Source organism: Patella vulgata, chromosome 8 (assembly GCF_932274485.2).
Source record: "Patella vulgata chromosome 8, xgPatVulg1.2, whole genome shotgun sequence".
Classification (NCBI taxonomy): Eukaryota; Metazoa; Mollusca; class Gastropoda; family Patellidae; genus Patella; species Patella vulgata.
This window is the reverse complement of record NC_065886.2, coordinates 993,750-1,004,994: the sequence shown is the minus strand read 5'-3', so window position 1 is coordinate 1,004,994 and position 11,245 is coordinate 993,750.

The window sequence follows — 11,245 nt, the reverse complement described above, 5'->3', positions numbered from 1 at the left end:
GTTAAACACATTTTATTTCAATTTATTTATATGAAATATTCTGTTAGAGATCGTATTCAACAACTGACTGTTTAGGATCAGTATTGATCTGTGATTTGGTGGTGTTTTTATACTTATTTTATGTGCTTCACATTATTCATTTATAATATATAAATACTTATTACATTTATAGTATATAAATACTAATTACATTTTTTTAATTTTTAAGTTTATTATTTTGTTGAGGCTTACTATTTTATTCAATTCAAATGTTACAAATGATTGTACATAAACTGATTTATATTCAATTGTTTCTGTTTTTACTGTAATTTCTAATCAGTTATGTTCGTATAAATACGACAAAAGTCTCAATCGAATGGCAATCTCTAGCGTCTAGTTATTCCAGTATACACCGATAGTATTTAGCATGTTCTCCAAATTAGAATATGACGCCACCGTTTGACTGACTTGTGGAATATATCTAGCCTCGTTCTTTGAGTCCATTGTTGCAAATGGCTCTAAAACGCATTCTGGTACATGCTTTGTGTACCATTACTAAAAGGTTTATTGTGTCTTGAATATTGGACATCAGAAGCCCATCTTTTCCCGGTAAGATCACAATATCAATGTTGATTTGAATTGATAAATAATTCGTGTTTTCAATGCCGAAGACTTTGGATGATATTTAGCTACTTAAACACTTTAACACTACTCATCAATGTTTTAAAGTTTTTCAGGTTTTATACTAGTCTATGTTATGTTTTATAAATAATTTGTAATAATTGTTTCTACTCAGCAGTATTATAATGTTTTATTTATATGTAGGTGTATTGAATACAATATGTTAATGTATATGTAACAATGTCAAGACCAGGTAATTACAATGAAGATACTAGTCATACCCATATATAATCAATATAAATATTTTATAGATTTTTTGTTTATTGTTAACTTTGTGATCTTTTATAGGCATACTGCTGTATCCGCTATTTAAATATATAAACGATATTAGATTCATATTATTCATTTATAATATATAAATATTAATTACATTTGTTTTAAATTTTTAAGATTATTATTTTATTGAGGTTTACTATTTTATCAATTCAATGTTTTACAGATTAATCATCAATATTTCAGTAGGTAAATAGTACTATACATGTATATTTGCTATAAATGATATACTCTCATAATATTATGTATTTAACTATTCTTGTGGTTATTTCCCTTTAGTACAGGGAGACTAACGTTTATTCAACATGGCGTCTATGACACAACTGGAGTGTTACAGCTTATAAAGCAGGAGGAAAGGGTAATGCCTAGAATAGAATTTGATACTCCACAGTAAAATGTTTATATTTTCAACAACTGATTTAACATTCCATAGAAAATAATATTTGCATAATAATATATTGGAATTTTTATTGATTTTAGTTAAACCTTTATAATATTGCTTACTGTATATTTATATTGCTCAATTGTGTTTAGAATCCACTTGTGTTTTCTGATATTTTTATAGAGTTGTATAGATTTAACAACTGAATTAACATTCCATAGACAAATAATATTTGCATAATAATATATTAGAGTTTATATATTCTTTTCTCAAACTTTTGTAATACTGCTTATTGTATATTGCTCAATTTTGTTTAGATCTTGCTTTGTATTTCTGATATTTTTAAAGATTTTATAGGTATCATTGAAGTTATTATTGAAGACTTGTCATAGTTTGTATTTATACTATTAGCACTAAAACTGAATTCTTCAGTCTGAACCCGTACTGCTGATATTGAAATTAATCATTCCATATGTTACCAAATATCCATTACATTTCTGATGAATTTAAAAGACATCACCTTTTCAGTCAGCATGGCTGGGGTCGTATCCAGTCACTGGTAATATCAGCATTTACTGGGGTCGTATTGAGTTTATTCAGAACAAGCCTTAGTTATACAATGTATAACCAACAGCCATGTTCAGAAATTGTGAGATACTTTTATTTAAAATAGAAGATTTACCGTACATCTTTAGAGACTCAACTCCTGATCTTAAGTATTGTAGCCCCGTGTCCAGGCTATTTGACCAGTGTCCAGGCTATTTGATCAGTGACTCACCTGTGTCTAGGCTATATGATCAGTGACTCACCTGTGTCCAGACTATATGACCAGTGACTCCCCTAGATCCAGGCTGTTTTATTAAAAATACACTTGATATTTTCTATTAATACCCAGCTTACTAAATCAAATTTCATATTTAGTCATTTGTCATACTTTTTGATACTTTTATGTTTCATTATATTTTGATATTTTAGCTTTAAAACTGTCTACAATATTATTCTATGATTCATTATATATTTTTACTATTATAAAATATTTTTTCATAATAATCGTTATTTATTTTTTGCTAAAAAATGTAATATTCATCAAGAGATTTACCGCCCCACCCCACTTCTTTACTAACGCTGAATAATCACCTCCTGTGTTTGGTGTAGCACTGCTTTCCACGATGCAATGTGTTCCCATGGTCACAGAAGAAGTGATAAGTTCGTGCTGTTGTAAATTGTGCTGTTTGACATTACGGTTTCAAACGGATTTTGTTTAAGAGTGAATCGTGTGACTCCTGTGTGATGTCCAACCTACCCGCCTTTCAACACCTATAGCCTCTCATGTATATTGTCTGCGACTTTGCTGGAGTTGCCCTGTTAACCCTATCCATTTGCCGAAAACTCTGGTATGAATTCGCTGCTGGAATAACAATGTTAACCCTATCCATTTGCCGAAAACTCTGTAAACGTGATAAAAGCTACATTTTTATGGGATTTGGTATGAATTCGCTGTTTGAATAAAAATGTAGACTGTTTTTCGTCTAGAGGTCGTTTTGCTGTGTTTTATACTACTGGGGGATATTTGGCATCCACCATTCTAGTCATGGCTAGCTGCATATTGGAATCCCGAATATAAAGTTGAATAAGGAATAACGAATAACGAGGAAGCTTGTACCTCGTTATTCGCCAATAACGAGACAAGTCATCTTGTGATACAATACATAACTCTTATTTATACTTAAGAGTATGTGATACAATACAGAACTCTTATTTATTAAAGAAGATATTTTAATACTGGATAACATATTTACAGGTACATATGAACATCATTTGGTTGGGTATATTAACGTCTATCTATAGCTGCTTCCCTTAGGCCTCACAGGACCCCTCTCTGCTCCGGGGTCGAGGGCAGGCCCTCTCCCGAGGTTCGGAAGACCTCTAAGTCTCTACGGGTCTCTCCCGTCTATATAGACACTCCGAGTATACATGTTTGACAAACCCATTTCATCTTACATAATATTATGTCAACACCCCACACCTGATAGAGATTAAATCTTACAATTAATCTGTCACTTAATATATGTCCAAAATGAGTTACAAATAAAATATGAATTCAGAATACAATATTAAAATTTAGATCCCAAATGATATTGTATTACAACCTCGTTATTCGTTATTCACTGCTTGAATAACAATCTGGTTTATTTACCGACTATACGTCATTTAATACGTTTTCTACTGCTAGGGGATACTTTGCAATTCATTATTCTATTGTTGTCTTTTGATCGTTTAGAATTAAATCCTCAAATATCCTCATTAAAGATACATGGATACCTTCATATGTAAATCCCGAATAACGAGGTGAAAAACGAATAACAAATAGCTCGTTATTCGCTGCTTGAATAACAATGTAGACTGTTTTTCGTCTAGAGGTCGTTTTTCGGTGTTTTATACTACTGGTGGATACTTGGCATCCATCATTCTAGTCATGGATACCTGCATATTGAAATTCCGAATATAAAGTTGAATAACGAATAACGATGTAGCTTGTACCTCATTATTCGCCAATAACGAGGCAAGTCACCTCGTTATTCGTTATTCACCGCTTGAATAACAATATGCTTTATTTACCTACAATTTAACACTCAGTTTATGGCAATTGTCAAAATCGAGACGCAGATCCAAGTAGGAAGCGTAATTGTCACTGTCAGTGGTGTTTTTAATTTCGAGCTCATCAGGATATATGAATTCTACATAATCACTAAATTTAGGATTATTAAGTGATAAAACGTCATCGATATATCGATAAGTGAAATTAAAAAGTTTATTAGTTTTTACGAGCGTCTGTATGTAATCGGCTTCGTACGAATAGAGAAACAGATCAGCAAGCAAAGGTGCCCATGGGAATGCCAACCACTTGCTGATATATTTCCCCTCCAAATTCAACAAAGATGTTGTCAATTAAAAAATCCAACATCTGAATTATCTTGATGGCCGTGAATTTGTTTATGGAATCACTGTGATTCTTAACGAAATATGTGGAATTGTAATTTACAACTAAATATTGATATCTCGCAGTACCTGATTTAGACGAAAAGACACTGTGAATAATGTCTTTCAACCGGGCTTTTAATTTACTATGGGGAATTTTAGTGTACAAAGTAGAAAAGTCAAACGTTTGAATAGATGAGACTGAAGCAAGGAATCTAGATTGCAAACCATCAAGTAATTCTTTGGAATTTTTCAATATCCACATTTGATTTATACCACTACGAGAGTATATTTTGTCACAGTATTTTTGAATACCCTCTTTAACAGCCGTTAGTATAGATGTCAATACTTTTGAAAGTGGTTTTGTGGAACAACGGGATGAACCTGCTATAAAACGTTGCTTGTATATCTGTTTCTAGTTACATATTTAGGCGGTGGAGTGGGCGTTGGTGCTACAGTGGTTTGTCTACAATTAGCTCACCTTGAGAACCGGAACGAAGCTAATTGACCGATATTTTAATTCCTAAATCGGACAAGCGATTCCCTGACAAAGGCAAGCTGTGTTTCTATAATCGCGGCACAAGTAACAAAAGTCAAGCAAATTGTTGAAATATTGTACAACAATTTTGGTTCGAAATGACCTCGGTTGTGTCCATTGGACGTTAAACCCAAATTTTCTATCTCTTTTACAATCATGTTGAATAGTTTAAACAAACGTAATAATGTAAAACAAAGAATAAAACTGTTAATATGGAAAGAAAAACTTTATGCAACTACGATATTATGTTAATAATTGAAAACTGGTCTATTATAAAATAAAACAATATACACCACTAAACAGTATATACAATATTACGAATAAACAACGTATACGATACTGATTTATTATAAATATAAAAAATATAAAAAATAATAGTGTATTAATAATAAACAATGCACACAATATAAACAATAATACTGTGCTAAAATACAGTGCTCACTCTGGGTCCCATTTTGTCTGACAATTTTTCATTTTAATTTATTAAAATTCTATTTATTACATGTTTACTTTCAATATAAATACCCACAATATATATATACGATAATACAATGTACAAAACTCTTTCTCAAAATCTAGGGTAATCATTTGAAATATACTTAGTACCATCAAATTACAAACTGTATTTGTTTTTGAACAATGTTTGTATTATGTGGACTAAAATAATCTGACATAATTCTATTATTATCGGATGTTGAAGAAGGGTGTTCAATTTTTCGATTACAACCAATGGCATGATCTGATTTGATAAAAACTGACTTTCGACAACCCAGAGAACATATACGCATTTATTAACGGTACCGTACCGAAAACTGCAGTAAGGCATAATCCAATATCCCAAACATGCCAATCGGGCAGTGTGAAGTTAGCTCGATTTTCGTTTTTCGATATTGGTGAATAACGAAAAACGAGCTACTCGTTATTCGATATTGGCAAATAACGAAAAACAACTAGCTCGTTTTTCGATATTGGCGAATGTCGAAAAACGAGGCACTCGTTTTTGGATATTCAAACTTTAATCTCAAAAAAGCAGATTTGATGGATGTATATCTACAGAATGTCTCCAAAACACATTTGATTAAATGCGTTTTCTAAAACGAACTAACGATATCATAAATGAGGATGCCTAAGCAGTGGATTCACATAAAACTGATATTTCTCCTTGTTTTTTTATATTGGCGAATCTCGAAAAACGAGCTACTCGTTTTTCGATATTCAAACTTGAATCTCAAAAAAGTAGATTTAATGGATGTACATCGACAGAATGTCTCCAAAACACGTGTGATTAAATCAGTTTTGTAAAACGAACCTTAATATATCGTAATAGAGGATGCCTGATCTTGTTTTCTGATATTGGCGAATCTCGAAAAACATGCTACTCGTTTTTCGATATTCAGGCTTGAATGTCAAAAATACAGATTTTAACCATGTATATATACAGAATGTCTCCAAAACATATTTGTTTATATAAGTATTCTAAAACGAACTAAAAATATGATAAATGAGGATGCCTGAGCAGTGGATTAACATAAAACTGCTATTTCTCCTTGGGTTTTTTTGTTTTGATATTGGCGAATCTAAAAAAACTCGTTTTTCGATATTCAAACTTGAATCTCAAAAAAGTAGATTTAATGGATGTACATCGACAGAATGTCTCCAAATCACATTTGATTAAATCAGTTTTGTAAAACGAACTAAATATATCGTAATAGAGGATGCCTGAGCAGTGTATTCACATAAAAACTGCTCTTTCTCCTTGTTTTTTGATATTGGCAAATCTCGGAAAACGAGCTACTCTTTTTCGATATTCAAACTTGAATCTCAAAAAGTAGATTTAATTGAATTACATTTACAGAATATCTCCAAAACACATTTGATTAAATCAGTTTTGTAAAGCGAACTAAAGATATCATTAATGAGGATGCCAATTTAAAAAAAAACAAGAAGAAAGAGGTTTTTTATGTGAATCCACTGCTCAGGCATTCTCTATTACGATATATAAACAGCCAAATTATAAACTTGACACTGATGAATTTCAACAAATTTTTTTTTCTGGTAAGTCAAATAAATTTTAAAGTGTTTCTAACGATAGAAAGTAGTAAGAAGCCTTTAATTTCATAAAATTGTAAAGTCACGTGGATCACGTGACTTTTGAGCATATAAAGATGAAAAACACGTGCAAACACAAACTCGTGAGGTCAATCGATGCAAGTTTGCTTAAACTGAACACGCACACGTAACTTGAACTGGAAAAACAAATTAAAATTGTTATTTTCATCTTTGTTAGAAAATGCCGCGCCTTTCAAATGTAGAACGTCTACGTGCTATAAGTAACTTGAACTGGAAAAACAAATTAAAATTGTTATTTTCATCTTTGTTAGAAAATGCCGCGCCTTTCAAATGTAGAACGTCTACGTTACTAAACACTTTATTCCGATTGTTCTCCAAGTCTGTGAATTTCATTTTGGGTGGTACTGTGACATCACGAACATTATCAATGTCAAGGACCTTCGGCGAGACGTATTCCTGCTTTCTGTTGATGTCAAGGTCGTCTGTGCACAACATAACACTAAAATAGTTGATTTAAACCAAATATTAAAAATCTAGTCCCAAAAATCCCGAGTGTCAAGTTTTTAATTTGGCTGAGTATATTTATTTCGTTTTACAAAACTGAATTAATCAAATGTGTTTTGCACGAGTAGCTCGTTTTTCGAGATTCGCCAATATCAAAAAACAAGGAGAAATATCAGTTTTATGTGAATACACTGCTCAGGCATCATCATTTATGATATCTTTAGTTCATTTTATAAAACATATTTAATCAAATGTGTTTTGGAGACATTCTGTCGATGTACATCCATCAAATGTGCTTTTTTGAGATTCAAGCCTTAATATCGAAAAACGAGCTACACATTTTTCGAGATTCGCCAATATCAAAAAACAAGTAGAAAGAGTAATTTTTATGTTAATCCACTGCTCAGGCATCCTCATTAATGATATCTTTAGTTCGTTTTACAAAACTGATTTAATCAAATGTGTTATGGAAACATTCTGTCGATGTACATCCATTAAATCTACTTTTTTGAGATTCAAGTTTGAATATCGAAAAACGAGTAGCTCGTTTTTCGAGATTCGCCAATATGAAAAAACAAGGAGAAATATCAGTTTTATGTGAATTCACTGCTCAGGCATCCTCATTTATGATATCGTTAGTTCGTTTTAGAAAACGTATTTAATCAAATGTGTTTTGGAGACATTCTGTAGATGTAATTTCATTAAATCTGCTTTTTTGAGATTAAAGTTTGAATATCCAAAAACGAGTAGCTCTTTTTTTCCGTCATTCGCCAATATAAAAAAAACAAGAAGAAAGAGGTTTTTTTTATTTGAATCCACTGCTCATGCATCCTCTATTACGATATATTTAGTTCGTTTTACAAAACTGATTTAATCAAATGTGTTTTTGAGACATTATGACGATGTACATCCATTAAATCTACTTTTTTTGAGATTCAAGTTCGCCAATATAAAAAAAACCAAGGAGAAATATCAGTTTTATGTGAATCCACTGCTCAGGCATCCTCATTTATGATATTTTCACTTCGATTTTGAATACTTATATAATCAAATGTGTTTTGGAGACATTCTGTAGATATAAATGATTAAAATCGGTATTTTTGACATTCAAGCCTGAATATCGAAAAAGATTCGCCAATATCAAAAAACGAGGAGAAAGAGCAGTTTTTATGTGAATACACAGCCCAGGCATCCTCTATTACGATATATTTAGTTCGTTTTACAAAACTGATTTAATCAAATGTGTTTTGGAGACATTCTGTCGATGTACATCCATTAAATCTACTTTTTTGAGATTCAAGTTTGAATATCGAAAAACGAGTAGCTCGTTTTTCGCGATTCGCCATGCAATATCAAAAAACAAGGAGAAATATCAGTTTTATGTGAATCCACTGCTTAGGCATCCTCATTTGTGATATTTTTAGTTCGTTTTAGAAAACGTGTTTAATCAAATTTGTTTTGGAGACATTCTGTCGATTTACATCCATCAAATCTGCTTTTTTGAGATTCAAGTTTGAATATCGAATATCAAAAAACAAGGAGAAATATCAGTTTTATGTGAATCCACTGCTCAGGCATCCTCATTAATGATATCTTTAGTTCGTTTTACAAAACTGATTTAATCAATTTTGTTTTGGAGACATTCTGTAGATATACATCCATCAAATCTGTTTTTTGGAGATTCAAGTTTGAATATCGAAGAACAAGTAGCTCGTTTTTCGACATTCGCCAATATCGAAAACCGAGCTAGTTGTTTTTCGTTATTCACCAATATCGAAAAACGAAAAACGAAAATCGACCTAACTTCACACTGCCAACAAATCGACAGGAATATTGTTAATAGTGCACACCATTTTGATTATATATAGAAACCACCAAACCAGCCACCGATTGGTATATGAAGACAGGAATAAAATCTTTTGTCTCTTAATTATTTTATTACTACTATTACCGTAAATATTTAGCAACATTATTCCGATATTTATAATAGACAAAAGATAGCCCTATTATTGATACCAAATTGATTGATAACTGCAGCCTGTAACGTATGCACGGCGTGGACAGTTTTGCGACAAGACAAATTAATCGTTACGGGTAAATAAGAAATGCCATACAAGCAAACGTGATCGACAAACATTTCGCCAGATTGAAAATTGTATCGCCCAAATTACATTTTTATAGCAATGCATACAATACTAATGTAAAAATAAACACACTTGTATAGATATACTACTTCTGAATTTTATTTGCTTGATACCGATACCTGTGTGTGTATTGAAACGTAGCATGTTAATCAAATTCAGAAGTAGTGTATCCATAACGGTGTGTTTATTTTTAGCGAAATCTATCTTATGTCTTAAAAGGTTTAATACTAATGTATTATAAATCGAAACATTAAAAACAGTGATAGTGTATTAGAAAACTAAACAATAAATAAACTACCAGTATATTAAAACTAAGCAATGTGTAATGCACGTATACTAAAACTAAACAAGGTATACATTACAACTGAACTTAAACTAAACAATGTATACACGGATACTATAACAAAATACATCTGAACTTAAACTAAACAAAATATACAAGTATACTATAACTAAGAAAGCATACAACACCAGAGTATTAAAACTAAATAATTTAGACAATGCCAGTGTAGTAGGGTGAATTTGGACTCAATAGTAAATGTTTAATACGTCGTGCTAATCCGCACAGTATTACTTAATTCAGTAAATTATATTTTAATGGATCTTAATCCACCTTAATTACCCACCATTTATATCTACTTCATATTGTCTTATATATTTCATTAATCAACCGTCTCCAGTATTATTTGTTTTAAACATTAAATTGAGCTTATAATTAAGGTCTACGGGCTACAGCGTTTAGTTACCAGGGTATATTGTTTGTATAGACGATAGATTTATAGGATTAATGCCCTGGGCGATGCATGGGGATAATATATAGACCCAAATGATCAAATTAGATCACATAGCCAAATACAGACCTTATTTACCTGTATTTGGATATTTGGAGACATAAGTTGACGTCAATTCCAATATCCACATTGGAGCTTATTTCCTATTAAGCAAAGAACCAATAATTGTTATATTAATTGTCTGTTTTGATATTTGTTGATTACTGTTTACCAAAAGAATATAGAGAAATATTAACAACCATCAACAGTCTTGTCTTCATATCATCAATAACGAAGAAACCTGCTCTGTATACCGCAAACTTCCAAAATAATAATTAGTAGGATTAATGAGTGCCCACGACAACAAAGGGAAGTAACCCCAGCTTTAAAACTTCGGATAATAGCAATCTTTTTTTTCTTTTTTTAAAACTAAAATCTAATTATAGATTAGAACTACGATGTAGTGATGACGTTTTTCACCTGTGCCACGATACCATTGAAGTAACGTCACGTAAGTACCATGAAATGAAATGAAATGAAATTGGATTTAACGTCCTACTGTTCTGCTCCTAACCTGGGAAATCTTGCCCGGGCAGCGGCGCTACGGCCTACTCTTATATCGAATTCCATCTGCCAAGGAATCTTTTACGTGCCCACCAATATGTACACGGGACCTCGGTTTTTCGTCCCACCCGAACGACTAGACAGCTGTCCTTGTCAGGCCCTCCGTCCTGCATCACTGACAAGGGGAAACCACGCCGGAAAATCTGGATGAACTTTCTCGGCCAATGCAGGGATCGAACACCCGACCTCCAGGCTAGCGAGCCAGCGTCTTACCCACTTAGCCGCGTGATCCCCCACTTAAGTACCAATGAAACCGTTAAACAGATATCCACATGGGCATGGCACACTTGTTATCAATGGA